Raw genomic sequence first — 17526 nt, forward strand, 5'->3', positions numbered from 1 at the left:
ATGAGATTGAATTCTGGACTCTGAAAAATACATATCTAACTTCTTAAATTTGATGTAATTGACATACCGTGGTCAATTTGTTGAATGTTCCATCAATTTGAATGAAGTAAGCCTGCAATATAAGTGACAATTTTTCATTAAACAACTTCATAAAAATGAACTGTAAAATGAGCAGAATTAAGTACTACCTCAAGCAACATTTCAAGCTCCTCAACATCATTTTCGTCTCCTCGAACAGTTGTGAGATTAGCCCTACTAGCTTTGGATATCTTGGAGCCTATGGATGATGCAAGGAACCAACTTGCAGCTCCTGAGCCACTCCCAGGTGATGCACCAGCCAACTTTCTAGAAAGTAAAGATCTGCCATATCATCATCATCATCCAAAAGCTGTTCTGGCTCATCTCTCACATGCATGAAAGCTGTAAAATTTAACTCCCAGTGCATTTTTATACAAGATGTTTATATGGATATTTAAATTCAAAACAAAAATTATTGACGGTTCCACGATATTTGTTTTGAATTCAGATGTTCACACAAAAATTTCTTTGAGGCCATCAAAATAGCCAATTTTGTGATACGGATCTCCTGCCCTACTTCTAACAAAATATGCCAAAAATATTATTGTTCACTTCAATTATGAACATGATCAACCTGTCTCACAGATATAGATACGTGACACCATATCAAAAAAGATATACTCTTCACATGAACACCTTCCAAAGAGATGCCTCTAGTAGAGCCATTCCTCACTTGATCTGGACCTAACTGATGGAACAACGCTGAATCATATCAGCTCTAGCCTAACTGTTATCTCCTCTTCTATAACAATTATTAAAAGAAGCAATCTGAATAATGAAGAAGCTTTAGAATCATTCAAAGACAAAATTCTCAAAGAGGTCTCTGAACTATCCAGAAATATAAACGATATATTTAGTCTACTGGAACAGGAAAGAAAAGGCACAGGCAGCAACAACTACTCATCTTGGTGGGAAAATTCAAGCCAATAAATTTCAACTTTGTACCAAGATAGAGGATGTTTAGGCTAATTTTAATAAAAAGATTGATAGTGTTAGTTCTCAGTTAGCCTTCATTCTCGCCTACCTAGAACCACTATCCGGTATTGACAAAAAAAGAGAAGAGAGGAAGTCGATTAGTTCTAGTCAGCCTAGATCATCTTATGAGCAACAAAAGAAATCTACTAGCCAGTTTAAAAGATAATCAATACTGATCTAGTTAGTCAGTTCAGTTGTACTTGTTAAAAATTAACGAATTCGGTATTTTGGCATAATTTTGTCAAACACCAAAAATGGAGAAATTGTTAAAACATTTTAATTTTGATGTTTGGAACCAAACTGAATTCCAGAGGTAAACTGAACTTAGAACCAAAGTAAACTAAACTCAGAAATTTAACTGGCTAATGTGAAGGATTACATAAGCTAAAATGATTCTGGATCGACACCGAAAGTCTATCATTCAGGATAAAATGTTCATTTTCTGGTAAATCAGCCCAATCAATGATTAAGGATTAGAGTTAACTAATAAAGCTTTCCATTTTCACCGATCAGTGATTAAGGTATAGGTCAGCAATCAGAATTCTGCGTATATCAGAAAAAACGATGACTTTACAATAAGGACCTACACATTCATGAATGAATATATTTGGAACATGATATCGTAGTCAATTGAAGGTATAGATAGATAAGTTAAATTGAATCAAGATAGAGTTCCGACTCTTGATCATTCAAAGAAAACTGATAATCTCTCTATAAAGCCTTCAAAGCCCAATTGAAAATCAGCACACGCCGATAATTCATTACCCGATCAATTCAGGATCTCATTCATGCTTAGAAGTTTTCAGTTCAATTTGTAATTGAAAGTAAGAAGCCTTACTTATCAAATTTCTTTAGGTAAGAGTTTTTAGTAAGAGTTAAGGCAGTGTTTAAGTTTTACTAAAGTGGATAATTTCAAATTTCTTGTAATTATAAAATTTTTTTAGTGCAAAACCTTCCACGTGAAAAAAGATGTGACGTAGGAGTTTTGAAATCTCCGAACATCCAGAAACAATTTTGCATTTTGTTTACTTTTTCAGTTCTACCGAGTCATTTGTTCAACCAGTTTCAGTAAACCTACTTCCGCACTGATCAACTGTTTGGCTCGCTGAAAACTCTACTGACAAAAATCCAATTTAAGTGTTGTTAACAAACCAAAATATTTTTTGCTAAATTTATTCACTCCCCTCTTAATTTTTATATTCGATCTTAGCACTTTCATTACAACACTTATCTTTATCCTTTTTATCTTGTTAAAAAATTAGTCTTTTTATTATGTCTTTATCCAAATCCAGTCGGACCATTCCGCACTTGTAAAATATTTTTAGTTGGCCATCTCCATTTGTTCGCTCGAGAAAAAATATCACAGTTAACAAATGTTGAGTCTGGTTTGAGAAGCATCTCAAACTTAAATATTCTAAAAAGAATTTCCATAGTTTATTCACTCACTCTAAAATCTAAATCATGTCCTAACACAATACTATCATCATTACACAAATAAATTACACATATATTTAATATAATTGCTAAAAATATTCATAAAAAATTACACACATATATTAACATAATTGCTATTTTATAAAAATTGGCTTCAAGTTAGCAAAGCAAATCCCATTTTCCTATCACGCCCCGATTAAGTTACTAAATACAACAAGGTTCCCTATTTAATGATGTCCTTATGTCTCTAATTAAATTAAAAAATGCCCTCAAAATTCTACTTTGTGTCGAAATCACTCGACATTTGGGTTCATTTTTCAAATATTCATCTTCATCTAAATACTAATCACATATAAAAACATATCTTCCATTACATCAGTATCGATTTTACCGTCATACATCAACTGTGATCGGAAACTAATTACCTTAATATGACGACGGACTTAAATATACCGATTTTACCTTCGCACATGGCGACGGGTTTTTACATAGCGACGGACTTAAATATACACGTCGCCAAAGGCGACAGTAAAAAAAACCCGTCGCACAATGTGGCGACGGGTATTCTGAAACCGTCGCAATATTAGCGATGGTTGTATGATAAACCGTCGCTAAAATAGCGATGGTTTGGATAAACTGTCGCTTACTTTACTCGGCGATGGTTTTATTAAAAACCGTCGCTACTAAAGCGACGGTTTAACAAAAACCGTCGCCATTATAGCAACGGTTTTTCCTATTACCGTCGCTAATACAACTGTTTTTTTGTAGTGATTTGTATTAACCCAATCGTTAATTAATAATTTAATAGTTACTAATTACTAAGAAAGGCAGAAGCGAAATAGGAGCAAAGTCATCACAACATGAAGAAGAAAAGTATAAAGAAGCTATATGCAAAGGTGACAAAGATCTAAATTCTATAATATCCCCCTTTATTCTTATTATTCCCTACACTTTGTACGTTGTTAATATTCTTCTCAATCCCGAAATTATTTTCGTCGGTTTTACGTGGCATATTGTGATTGGTCGGTTCGGAATCCAAATTTAAGGGGAAAAAAAAAACCCATATTTTTCTAAAGGCATTGGGTCGATATTCCAAAAAGCAAGTAATATTAATTTATCAGTATAAATTAAATAGAAAAATGAGATGCCATTTAAAATATAATGGTATGTATATGAATATCCCCTTTATATTTGTATAGTAATTTTTAATCAGCCTTCCTTTTTGCTCCTATAAAACACATAACAACATTCTATTTTCACCACACCATTCTCAAAACAAATGGCTAGATATTACAACACTTCTTACTATGATTACCTCCAATACCTCTCCTTACCAATCCACTTCTTTTTCTTTCTTGCCACACTCTTCCTCTTCTTGACCTTAACTTGGTACATAAACTATGAGTCAAGATTTTATGACATGATGGATCATGTCAAGTTTCTCTTGATGGCTTTCCCCGTGCTTCTGCTACTCGTTGTTTACTGGTTATCGAGCGACGTCGGAGAACGGGACTCGTTGGTTTGGTCGCTGCCGGAGAAAGATTCGGTACATAAGGTTGGAGCGTCTCCCTTTGGAGTGGCCATTGTTCTCATGTTCTTGATGTTCATGATATCTCATCATGCTTCGTTGAAGGAAAGGTGGTTTCCCTTGTTTAGTAGGAGATAAGTTGGCACACATATATATGTAATTAAGAATCTTGTCTAGAAATATGTCATTACATTAACTTTGGTTATTAATTTGTTTTTCTTTTTTTTTTGTGTGTGTGTGTGTCTATATATATATATATATATATATATATATATATATCAATTGAGTGTGATGGCGCTATGCTTGATTCCTAATAATTGACTCCAATAATATAATTCTTGGTTGGTTGTCCTTCAAATTTTATTGATGAAATGAACAATATTTTCTTCATAAGGTGACCATGTACCGAGGTCAATCAAAAAAATTTAGAACGTACGTCTATATGTAAATTTTTTACTAATTAAGATTTCACCCCAATTGCATAAAAAAAGGCATTGTTTTCCCATCTACCCTCCCTTGTTAAAATTAAATAGATAATTTTGTGAATAGGTATTTTTATTATTATCATAATTACCATCTGAGGCCTAGAAATATAATTGATCATGATATGTGACATTGTTAGACCTATCGAGCTTGTTCTTAAAGACATATAATCTCAAGACATACAGCTACGCAAGATTTCCAGCCGATATACCATATTCAAATAATCTGAGCTAAGAAAATGAGGTATTTAAATTTTAGAATAATAATGAATATAAAATTTATTTATGAAATTTTTACAAATCATAAAAAGATTCATAAAAGATATACAAAAGAAATTAAATATCAGAGGATTTTACCGGGCTACCTTAGAAACAGAAATTTATAAAAATCACACATAAACGCCTTAAATATCATTTATCGGCTAAGCAGGCTGAAGGGCTACAAGATGAATTTATTATTTCCTGGTTACTCGTACCTTGTGTTTACCATTTCCTGGTTCATCTCTTTACCTTATGTTTTAACCAAGAACCCTTATATTACATTAAATTCCTAAATTCAAATAAATCTTTTATATTTATTATAATAACCACAATAATAAATAAATGTAATAATTATTTATGATAGAGGTTTCCGATTTTGGGATTTGGAACATCTTAACGTAAAATAATTTTTATTTAATTAATCAATGATAATTTGATTTTGACGCCCTTATTTTTAAATCTTTACTTTGGTATAAATCAAGATAATGAGATTACTAAATCCGTAAAATATAGTTGCATGACAGACACAAAAGCCCAGATCAACCAATTAGCACCCTTATTAATCGATGGCTTAAATAAGTATTGATTTAACTCACTGAATCGTCATTGGCACAAAGTAGCCCATGGGGTAAATCCTTGTAATCCCGGCAATCTTCAATTACAGTTAGCATATCGTACGGTTCTTTCGTTAAATTACGTGACAATCCCTATCTTAATATATCATGTCCCGAGATCGAGGCGTCGTTGACATCCGACATTGTTAATAAATTAAATTGAAAACATAATCCTCGTACCAAATAGCCAAAACCAGTCTAATTAATAAAAAATCAGTGTCTTTACATATAAAAATGCGAATAATGCGGAAGCTGTTTCTTATAAAGAAAAGCGCAAAATGCGGAAACTAATATGAATAACTGGTAATCTTGCAATCAAGGACTTGGTCTTCATATCCTCAGATTTCTTCCCCAGCCCCATAATTGATCTTGTTCCCTTTCTTCCACATGTTCCTCATTATTATCTAGGGAGGGACGCAAAGGGGGTGAGCGTTTTGGAAAACAATCTTGTTCCTTTTCTTCCACATGTTCCCCAGAATTGATCTTGTTCCTTTTCTTCCACATGTTCCACATGAGGAAACTTTTTCACCAGTTGCTATGTTTAAGTACATTAGAATACTACTAGTCATAGCAGCATGATATGACTATGAGATATGACAAATGGATGTAAAAACAATATTCCTTAATGGAGATATTAAAGAAGATATATATGTCTCAACCTGAAGGATACACATCAATAGGAAGTGAGCATAAGATATGCAAACTTCAAAGAACAATATAGATATCAAGCAGGCGTCAACAAGTTGGAACCTCATCTTTGATATCAAGAAATTTGATTTTGCCAAGAATCTTGAGGAACCATGTGTGTATAAGAAAGTTAGCGGGATGCAATGACATTCCTAATACTTTATGTTGATGATATCTTATTCATTGGGAATGATATAGGATTATTGCAATCAACTAAAGTATGGTTAGTAGGTAAATTCTCCATGAAAGAAATGAGTGAAGCATCTTATATATTGGGAATACAAATATATAGAGATAGATTAAAGATGATGTTGGGGCTCACCCAAGCCACTTATATTGATACCATTCTAAAAAGATTCTCTATGGAAGAGTCCAAGAGATGATATTACCAATGTGTCCCGATGTTACTCTATCTAAAGCAATACGCCCCAAAACTGATGAAAAGATAGAGATGATGACACGTATTTCATATGTGTCAGCCATTTGTAGTATCAGGTATGGCATGATATCAATGCACCCTAATGTTGCTTACGCTATGAGTGTTACAAGCAGATATCAGGTGAACCCTGAAGGCCGTGAAAAATAATCTTAAGTACATAAGGAGGACTTAGAACTTGTTCATGTGGGGGTGGAGAACTAAAATTGGTGACTACACTGATTCTAACTTCCAAAGTGACGTAGATAATTCATGAAATGTCTGCTATTCGTTTCCTTAAAACATGCTAGAAATTTTTATTTTTTTTAAAAACCTCAATCTCCATAAATCAAAATATAAATATATATACTTTAAAATACCTTGAGATCATTTTAAAAATAAAACAACCAACTGACATTTAAGAATCCAAAGGGAAATAGTTTAAATCGTAAAATCGTTTAACATTTTACAAAACCCAAAAACATTATTTGAAAAGTATAGCACATACTATAACCTCTCAAAAACCACTCATAACATAAATAAATAGTCGTAAAAATATCTTTAACATCACTTAAAATCATAACTGATGCAGAAAACTAGCGTCGATCCTCGGGTTATGTGCACCTTCAGTCCAGCAAAGTCAACCATCAAGAAGTCCATTATCATATACTAATCAATATCACATGCATCAATCATACCTAGTGAGTCTAAAGGCTCAACACACCATAACCATGATAACAAGTACTACATATACAGATCACATGCAACAGTGAAAATACTTGTACTTAAAATATCGTTTTCATGAAGATGCATAAACTTTAAACAAGACGCTTTTCATAATGATGCATCAACTTTAAATATAAACAATTTCATAACCTTTTCATAAACATTTTCGTAAACATTTTCATATCATCCTTAACATATTCATATGCACATGCATAACATAAACCTCAACAATTTTCCTTTTCCTCATTCATATATATATCCTTTCATCATGATCATAAACATTTTCTCTTTTAATTGAATTCAGATCGTTAATTGTGACTTTCCTCATCCTCAAAAGTCGATGGATCCTTCTACATGAAACCACAGTACTGGGCGGCGGGGACATCAGCGACAATCTTTCGTCAACTGAGCCTTGGCTTATCCTCATCGAATGAAAATACGATCGTCAGACTCCCTCTGGGGCCTTCTCCCATAAATGGGCTCCCTCTGGAGCCTTTTCCCTCACGACATCCTCATTCTTATCCTCATATCCTTATATCCTCAATAGTCACAATTACTTCACTTCCTTAAACGTTTTACATTTTCATCACTTTATAAAAATCTTGAATTTAATATCCTTTTCCTTTTAAAAACAAGCATACAACATATCTTTTAACGTTATTATTTTATCATAAAAATCCATAATCGTTTAAAATAAACATTTGAACATATTAAAAATCCATAACATTTAAAATAACATTTTAACATCATAAACCTTTAAAATAACATTTTGACATGTTAAATCATAAACATTTAAAATAAACATTTTGATATAAAAATCCCTAAACATGTAAAATTCTATAAACATTTTATATAATCTTTTTAACATATAAAATTTCATAAACATCCATAACCATTGAAAATAATCATATTAGAACATAAAACATCATTCAGGACACTGCCATGACGTTTACTAATTTTTAGGTGTAAAATGACCGTTTTACCCCTAGACGTAAAATTTTACGTTTTTGACATTTTCTTAATTCCATTGACTCTAACATGTCCCAAATAATTATTTAAGCTTACATTAATTTTCTCATATTTTTATTTACCTTAAATCGAGGACTTTTAAATTAATTTTTAAATATGGCATATTAATGCGTTTTAATCCCGAATTAAACCAAACTTTAATATAAGAGTGTTTTGGTGCACTAGGACTCCTTCTCCCACTAGGACACTACCAGCTATTAACCACTCGACCCCTCATGAACCTAACCCTCCCTGGACCACGCCCAGACCCAGCCCATGCCAGCCCAAGCCCTTGAACTCGCACCCGAAGCACTGCTCATGATAGCAACATCACGCGTAGCACTTGCTGCTATGCTTCCCTCACGTTCCCTCTCGACCAGCAACCAACCAGGCAGCACCAGCCCCTACCCAGACCCTTGTGCACCCTCTTAGGACCCTAATGACCTAGCCTAGCCCAGCCCAAAGCCCTTTCGCTGAGCCTCTCTCCCTGCACAAGCTACTGAACCTGCGTGTCTCTCCTTGAAGCTCTCGGGTGGAGTCCTAGCTTGCTAGGACTCCTACCCAGCCTCTGGTCTCGAGTCCTAGCGTGGCTAGGACTCTTCCCCTGACCCTTCTCGGACCCTAGCCAATCCCTGGTCCCAGCCTGAACCCAAGCCAAGCAACCAATTCCATAAACCGAGCCCTCAAGACACACATACACGAGATTGGATTTTCAGCTTCTGTTATTTGTTTTGTGCAGCATCTTGTGCATCTTAGGACTCTATAAAACATATAGAAACCACCCTTAACCCTCCCCTAGTCATGGCAGCCCCTTAGGATCATGTTAAACATAATTTTGGATCAACACACATGATTTAAAAACCATCCTTGATGCAAAAAACGAAAATATAATGTTGTTTCCTTTGTTTTTCATGCAAAACATGTTCAAACAATTACTATGGTGTGATAGATGAGAAAAAAAGGAAGAATATGGCGTGCCTTTGCGCACGAAAACGAAGCGACGATGCGAAGAACGGCGACGTAGACACCTAGGTTTAATTTTTCCTTGAAGCTTTTGATTCTTTTCTCACAATATTTGGTGTGTACCGTGTAAAAGATAGTGGGGGAGAGTTTGAAGATTTATGGGGTGGTGGGGCGTGTAACAATGAAGGTGGCTGGGTGGGGAAGGGTTTTTTGTACTTTAAATACTCTTAATTAATCACTAGTAAGGCTTAGGCCCATTAAGTAGGTAATTAGACCCATTAGTGCTTTAATTTAAGTATAAAACTAAATTTGTTTAAATAATTTTGTGAATTTATTAGTCGGGTTGCCAAAACGTTCGTATTTTTATTGAAAAACCAACACCGATAAAATTTACATCCCGACATATAAAATCACCTAAAAACCCCTTATTTTCAAAAATAATAAAAAGCATCACCCATATTTTAAATAATTAAAAACAATTATTTATTAAAAACATTTTACATTTTTCAGCCCTCGGTCTCCGTTCCTCGATCGCAACTCGAATAACCCTTAAAAATACATTTTAATGCAACCATGTAGAAAAATATATTTTAAACATGAAAATATGCACAACATAATTAATTCATGTAGTTAAAACATTTAATTAAAATACAAGAGAATTTAATAACTTGCGTGCATGTGGTTCGCGTGGTCCTTTAAATTTTCGGGCGTTACAATTCAAAATCGACCTCTGATTTTGTATTCATGCTCAATGGTACGGCCGTCTCTTGGAAGAGTTTCAAGCAAGACACCGTGAGTTCCACCACTGAAGTTTAATACATTGCTGCATATGCTGTAGTTAAAGATGCAGTTTGGATAAGATATTTCGTCCAAGAGTTGGGCATTATTACTAATGGAGTTGACCTTATAATGACCGTGTATCGTATTATCGTAAATCTTAGGTTGATTATCGATAATTCATGAAATTGTCATGTGATTACGTGTATGATGTATATCATGACAATGAAAATGAGAAAATAGGTTGTGATCATGAAAGATTATATTAGAAATTGATTTGTGTTTGAAACATGTGCAGAACCGCAATAGAAAAGTGACACATGTTACGGTTTTTAGCATATTTAACTGATTATTAGTCCAAATGACATGAGACTAATTCCATTGGAAATCTAATATATAGTACTAAAACTTCCATGTTTTGAGTTTTGTCCAAAGCCATTTGAACATAGGGGCAAAATCATCCCGAAGTGTATTGTGTGCGTTGTAGTTCCTACGCTGACATATTTTGGGAGAATGAGCATAACTCTCGGATCCGATATACAAATTGAGTGAGGTTGATGGAAAATGAAAGCCAAGACATATATCTACAACTTTCATGCCTACCACTTTTGCTAATTCGAAACCTAAAATAGCGTTTCGTACAGAGCAAGGCGTGCACCCGCGCAGAACTGCGCGCGCGGGCAGAACTATCCGGGCATATGCGCGATTTTGGTTGCGCATATACGCAAATACCTCTGTAGCGCACCTTATAAGGTTGAAAAAGATGAGTTTTCAGTACATATCTTCATTTTCCTTTGAAGCTTTGAGAGAGAAAAGAGGGAAATCGATTTCTACCGTACGAAATCACCTCGAAACGTTGTCCAAACTTGGAACAAATTATATAGTCGGAATCCTCGCATCGAGAGCTTTCTTTTGAGGTAATTTTCTTCTAGTTTCAGCACCCTTAATTACTGAAGTGCTGGAATATCATATATTTGAAGTCGAGATTCATATATGTGATAGAATAACCGACAAGAAACTAAGTTTTGAAGTCGAAATTGAATTATGCTATGATTTTGATTTGATACGAATTTTTGAAGTTTCAAAAGATATTTGAAACTTATATTGTTGATTTTGAATGATATTATTGATTGAAATGAATATGTTATTGATGTATATAGATTATTATACTGATATCTTCAAATTACATCGAGTGGAACGAAGAATTGAGGTATGTTGCGACCGAGTAACATACGACAGGTCTGTATCATATGATATATGTTTGATTGATGTGATTGAGAATACATGTCTATATGCCTTATTTGTTGAGTTGATGTGGCATACATGACATACACGTTGAGCTATGATCCTTGGATATCTTGATATGATTGGTTTTGATTCTGAAGTTTGTGAGCACGATGCTATGTTTGGCATTATGTGGCCCTTAAAGCATAGTCATTAGATGTCCCGCTGATTGATTGAGATTTGGGATTTGATAGCGCTTTGTCGACGTTATCATACGATTATCCCTGATTGAGGCCGGTGTGCCACCTCGAGCATTGATTTGATAGCGATTCGATTGATTCTGATATATGCTCAGTGGATGGGAATTTGACCTGATACCTCCACGACATACATGCATTGCATATCATATATCATTGTTTAGATACTTGTGGTATATATTGTGGTTGTTTCAGACTGAGATTTGCTCACCCCAGAGGGGGCTGTTGTTGTCTTTGTATATTGACAATGACAGGTACTCCAGGTTATCAAGATACCGGATATGGTACTTCTGGATGGAGTCACAGTTGATTTGAGGTTTAGTGGTCTATTCTAGTATATATGTATATGTATCTATATACCGGGGGAAGTCCCGAGGATATGATTGTTTGTCTATATTTGGGTTTGATTATGTGTGGACATATTTTATGATGTGAGATGAAATACTATTTTTAGTATTCGAATAAGATATTTTGGGCTCATTGTAAAGAAAATTTAAACTTGTTTTTCGCTGTAATTAATTAACTCTAATCATATTGCATTGTAATAACGATTAGAAGTTAAGGACCCCACACAGAATGGTATCAGAGCATAGCTGAGAATGCTCGATTGAGTGTTGTGTACACTTGAATAGACAAAAATGAATTGTGCGTTTGTGTTTGATTTATTTGTATTACTTGCTCTTGCTTGAATTAGTTTCAGTAAGTTATTGATGAGATTGATGATATGAGATGATGATGATATGTAATTGATACTTATTTTTGATATTCATCGTCTGATTTGTAGATGGATCCCACGAATAAAACTGCGAGTAGCAGTACTGAGAGGATAGTTGGACAATTTGAAGGATTGTCCATGGATTTAGTGATGGCTCGATTCCAGGATTTGAAACCACCGAGGTTCTTTGGCACCGAGAGTGCAGAAAGAGCAGAGACCTGGTTGAAGGATATCGAGCATTTGTTTAATATTGTTGAATACTCTAAGGCTCGGCGAATGAAACTTGCTCTTTATCAGTTGAAGGGCTGAGCAAAATCTTGGTGGGAAGCCGCTGAGATTGGATTGAAAGAAGCCGGGATTGAAGTCACCTGGGATGTCTTCAAGGCCCAATTTTTAGAGCAGTATTCCCCTCTTTCGTATTATACTGCTCAAGAGAATGAATTCAATAATCTGCAGCAGGGAACGATGACTGTTGCAGAATATGCTTCGAAGTTTTTGACTTTGTTGAAATATGCACCTCACGTAGCTACGAATGCAAAAGCAAAATATAACAGGTTTGTGAATGGATTGCATCATGCTATATATACTTTTGTCATTTCGGCTTTGTCTACGAGCTACGCAGATGCAGTTGAACGAACTAAGGCCGCCGAAGCTGGACTAAGACGAGGAGGTCCACATTATACTCCTCCACCTCTAATGTCAGTTCAGCAGCCTACTTTGCGTCCAAGAGGTAAGAAGTTCAAGAAGACTGGTTCTGCTTCTTCATCTTCTTCGAGTTCCAGTGGATCCCAGAGAGGGAGTCTCGTGATTGGCTCCTAATTGTAGCCATTGTGGAGGCAAACATACTATCGAGCAGTGTCAAAGTATGTTTGGTACTTGTTATCAGTGTGGACAGGAAAGCCATTTCTCTCGTGTATATCCAAATAGGGGTACGACTTCTACCCAATCCCAGTCAGGACTTCGAGGTGGCCCCAGTATGATGAGACATGTTGTTCCTATTCATTCTTTACAGCAGTCCAGTGTTCCACGATATCGAGGACCTGGTAGTCAGAGTGCCCAAGTCCCTCCTCAAGTTCGACTGTATGCTATGACCGAGGATCAGGCGAAAGAAGCTCCTGGTGGTGTGATTGCAGGTATTTGCATGCTTTGCGATTATCCTACACGTGTTTTATTTGATACAGGAGCATCTCACTCATTCATATATCATGCATTTGTTGCATCTCAAGATATTATGTGTACTCCATTGTATGATGTGTTATCGATAGCCACGCCAGCAGGAAAGATTATTCTGTTTGAGCAAGTTGTACATAATTGTGTATTGATTTATGAAGATAATGTGATATTCTTGAATTTGATTGTCCTCCCAATGCACGACTTTGATTGTATTGTTGGCATGGATATCTTGACAACAAATCGAGCTACTGTTGATTGTTTTCATGGAGTGGTTAGATTTCGACCTATTGATGGACCCAAGTGGAATTTTTATGGCAATGGTTCCCAAGCTAAAATTCCATTGGTATCCTCTTTGGAAATATCCCGACTTTTGTTTAGCGGGGATGAGGGTTATCTTATCTACGCTATTGATGTCTCTAAGAAGGAGCATTCTTTATCTGATATTCATGTTGCGAAAGAGTTCTCGGATGTATTTCCCGATGAGATTCTTGATTTTCCTCCTCATCGAGAAGTTGAATTTAGTATTGATCTTATGCCGGGGACTGCGCCTATTTCGAAAGCTCCTTATCGCATGGCACCTCTGGAATTGAAAGAACAATTACAGGATTTTCTCGATAAGGGATATATTTGACCGAGTGTATCACCTTGGGGAGCTCCAGTTTTATTTGTTCGAAAAAAAGATGGTACGATGCGAATGTGTATCGATTATAGGCAACTGAATCGGGCTACTGTGAAAAACAAGTATCCACTTCCTCGTATTGATGACTTATTTGATCAGCTTCAGGGTACTTCTGTTTACTCTAAGATTGATCTTCGTTCTAGTTATCATCAAGTACGAGTTCGAGATGAAGATGTGTCTAAGACTGCTTTTCGTACGAGGTATGGCCACTATGAATTCTTGGTTATGCCTTTTGGTCTCACGAATGCTCCTACTGTATTTATGGATCTAATGAATCGTGTCTTTCAAAATTTTCTTGACCGATTCGTTATTATATTTATCGATGATATTCTTGTATATTCGAAATCGAAAAAAGAGCATGCTGAACATTTGAGACTGGTACTTCAGACTCTTCGTACTAGCCATTTATATGCTAAATTGTCCAAATGTGAATTTTGGATGGACAAAGTAGTGTTTTTGGGCCACGTCATTTCGAGACATGGCATATCCGTTGATCATACGAAGGTTGAAGCTGTATTGAATTGGCCGACACCTACGAATGTTCCTGAGATCCGTAGCTTCATGGGTTTGGCTTGTTATTATCGTCGCTTTATTGAAGGATTTTTGAAGATAGCTAAACCTATTACTCAACTGACACAGAGGAATCAGAGATTCATTTGGTCAGATGAATGTGAAGCTAGTTTTTTTGAATTGAAGACGAGATTGACCACAGCACCTGTGCTTACTATGCCCTCAGGTACCCGAGGATTTGTAGTGTGTACAGATGCGTCTGGTAAAGGTTTGGGATGTGTTCTGATGCAACATGGCAAGGTGATTGCTTATGCGTCTCGTCAATTGAAATCTCATGAAACACGTTATCCTGTTCATGATCTTGAATTGGCCGCCATTGTGTTTGCACTGAATATTTGGCGTCATTACTTGTATGGAGAGAAGTTTGTTATCTATTCAGATCATAAGAGTCTGAAATATCTCTTTTCTCAATCTGATTTGAATATGAGGCAATGCAGGTGGATGGATCTCCTGAAGGATTTTGATTGTAAGATTCAGTATCGCCCTGGATCGGTGAATGTTACTGCGGATGCCCTTAGCCGTAAAGTTCATGATTCTGTGTTAGCTTCTATCAATGTCGCCAAAGTACACGAGGATATATGTAATTTTGGTTGGACTTTTCACTCGAATTGGAATTCTGTCACTGTCTCAGCATTGCAAATTGAGCCGAACTTGATATAAAAAATACGAAAGGCCCAACGAAGCGATGCTCATATCCAAAATTTGAAAGAACTTGTATCTGCAGGACATCAGTCTGGATTTTATATTTCTTCTGATGGTTCTTTACGACTTAACGGTCGGCTGGTAGTTCCTGATAATTCTGATTTGAAATCTGCCCTTCTTCGATAAGCACATTGTAGCAAACACAGTATTCACCCCGGAGGCCGAAAGATGTATTTGACATTGAGACCTCAATTCTGGTGGAGACATATGAAGAAGGACATTGCTGAATTTATTTCGAAATGCCTTGTATGCCAGCAAGTGAAAGCCAAGAGAATGAAATCGGGAGGATTAATCCATAGTCTTGAAATCCCAAAGTGGAATTGGGAACATATTGCTATGGATTTTGTGACTCATTTACCATGTCGCCCAAGGGCTGTGATGCTATTTGGGTTATTATTGATTGGATTTCGAAATCTGCACATTTATTCCGTATAAGCGGACTTATCCTTATAAGAGAATGACTCGTTTATATATCAAGAATATTGTGAGACTGCACGGTGTGCCAGTCTCAATTGTATCAGATCGCGATCCCAGGTTTGCTTCTAAATTCTAGGGTAATTTCCAAGAAGCTATGGGTACGCATTTGGCTATGATTACTGCTTATCATCCTCAAACTGATGGCCAGACTGAGCGTACAATTTAAATGTTAGAAGATATGTTACGTGCTTTTGTGATGGACTTCATAATGGGATGGCAAGATGCCATACCATTAGTAGAATTCTCTTATAATAATAGCTTTCAAATGAGTATTGGTATGGCACCGTTTGAAGCTTTATATGGGTGACGATGTAGATCACCGTTATTCTGGGATGAAATTGGTGAGAGACAGATGACTGGACCTGAAATGATACATGAAATGAATGATAAGGTTCAGTTGATTCGACAGTGGATGAAAGCTGCTCAGGATCTTCAAACGAGTTATGCGAATAAACGAAGACGACCCTTGGAATTCCAGAAAGGTGAAAAAATGTTTTTGAAAATATCTTCCTTCAGAGACACTGTTCGATTTGGCATGCGAGGGAAGTTATCACCTCGATATGTTGGTCCATACGAGATCCTTGATCGAGTTGGGGATCTTGCTTATCGGTTAGCATTGCCACCAGCTTTATCTGCCATTCATGATGTATTTCATGTTTCTATGTTGAGAAAGTACGAACCAGATCCATCACATGTACTTCAACCTGATGAGGTTGAACTTGATCCTTCACTTTCCTATGTTGAACAACCTATTTGCATTATGGATCAAAAGGAGAAGATATTACGTAATAAATCGATTCCTTTAGTTCGAGTACAATGGACACGACATAGTGTGGAAGTGTCAACATGGGAATTGGAAAGCAAGATGCGAGAATCATATCCACACTTATTTTATTCTATTCCACATGTTCCATTATATTCAATGTATAATGATCCATTTACTGATTTTAGTTTTGATATGTACTATAACTGGTGACGTACTATATTTTTACCAATGTTATGTATATATGGATACTTGAGATTTCGAGGACGAAATCTTTTAAGTGGGGGAGAAATGTAAGGACCGTGTATCGTATTATCGTAAATCTTAGGTTGATTATCGATAATTCATGAAATTGTCATGTGATTACATGTATGATGTATATCATGACAATGAAAATGAGAAAATAGGTTGTGATAATGAAAGATTATATTAGAAATTGATTTGTGTTTGAAACGTGTGCTGAACCGCAACAGAAAAGTGACACATGTTATGATTTTTAGCATAATTAACTGATTATTAGTCCAAATGACATGAGATTAATTCCATTGGAAATCTAATATATAGTACTAAAACTTTCATGTTTTGAGTTTTGTCCAAAGCCATTTGAACATAGGGGCAAAATCATCCCGAAGTGTATTGTGTGCGTTGCAGTTCCTACACTGACATATTTTGGGGTAATGAGCATAACTCTCGTATCCGATATCCAAATTGAGTGAGGTTGGTGGAAAATTAAAGCCAAGACATATATCTACAACTTTCATATTTACCACTTTTGCTAATTCGAAACCTAAAATAGTTTTTCGGACAGAGCAAGGCGCGCACCCGCGCAGAACTGCGCTCGCGGGCAGAACTATCCGCGCATATGCGCGAGTTTGGTCGCGCATATGCGCAAATACCTCTGTAGAACACGTTATAAGGTTGAGAAAGATGAGTTTTCAGTACATATCTTCATTTTCCTTTGAAGCTTCGAGAGAGAAAAGAGGGAAATCGATTTCTACCGTACGAAATCACCTCGAAA

The sequence above is a fragment of the Primulina tabacum genome, chromosome 9 (assembly GCF_025594145.1).
Source record: "Primulina tabacum isolate GXHZ01 chromosome 9, ASM2559414v2, whole genome shotgun sequence".
In the NCBI taxonomy this organism is placed as follows: domain Eukaryota; kingdom Viridiplantae; phylum Streptophyta; class Magnoliopsida; order Lamiales; family Gesneriaceae; genus Primulina; species Primulina tabacum.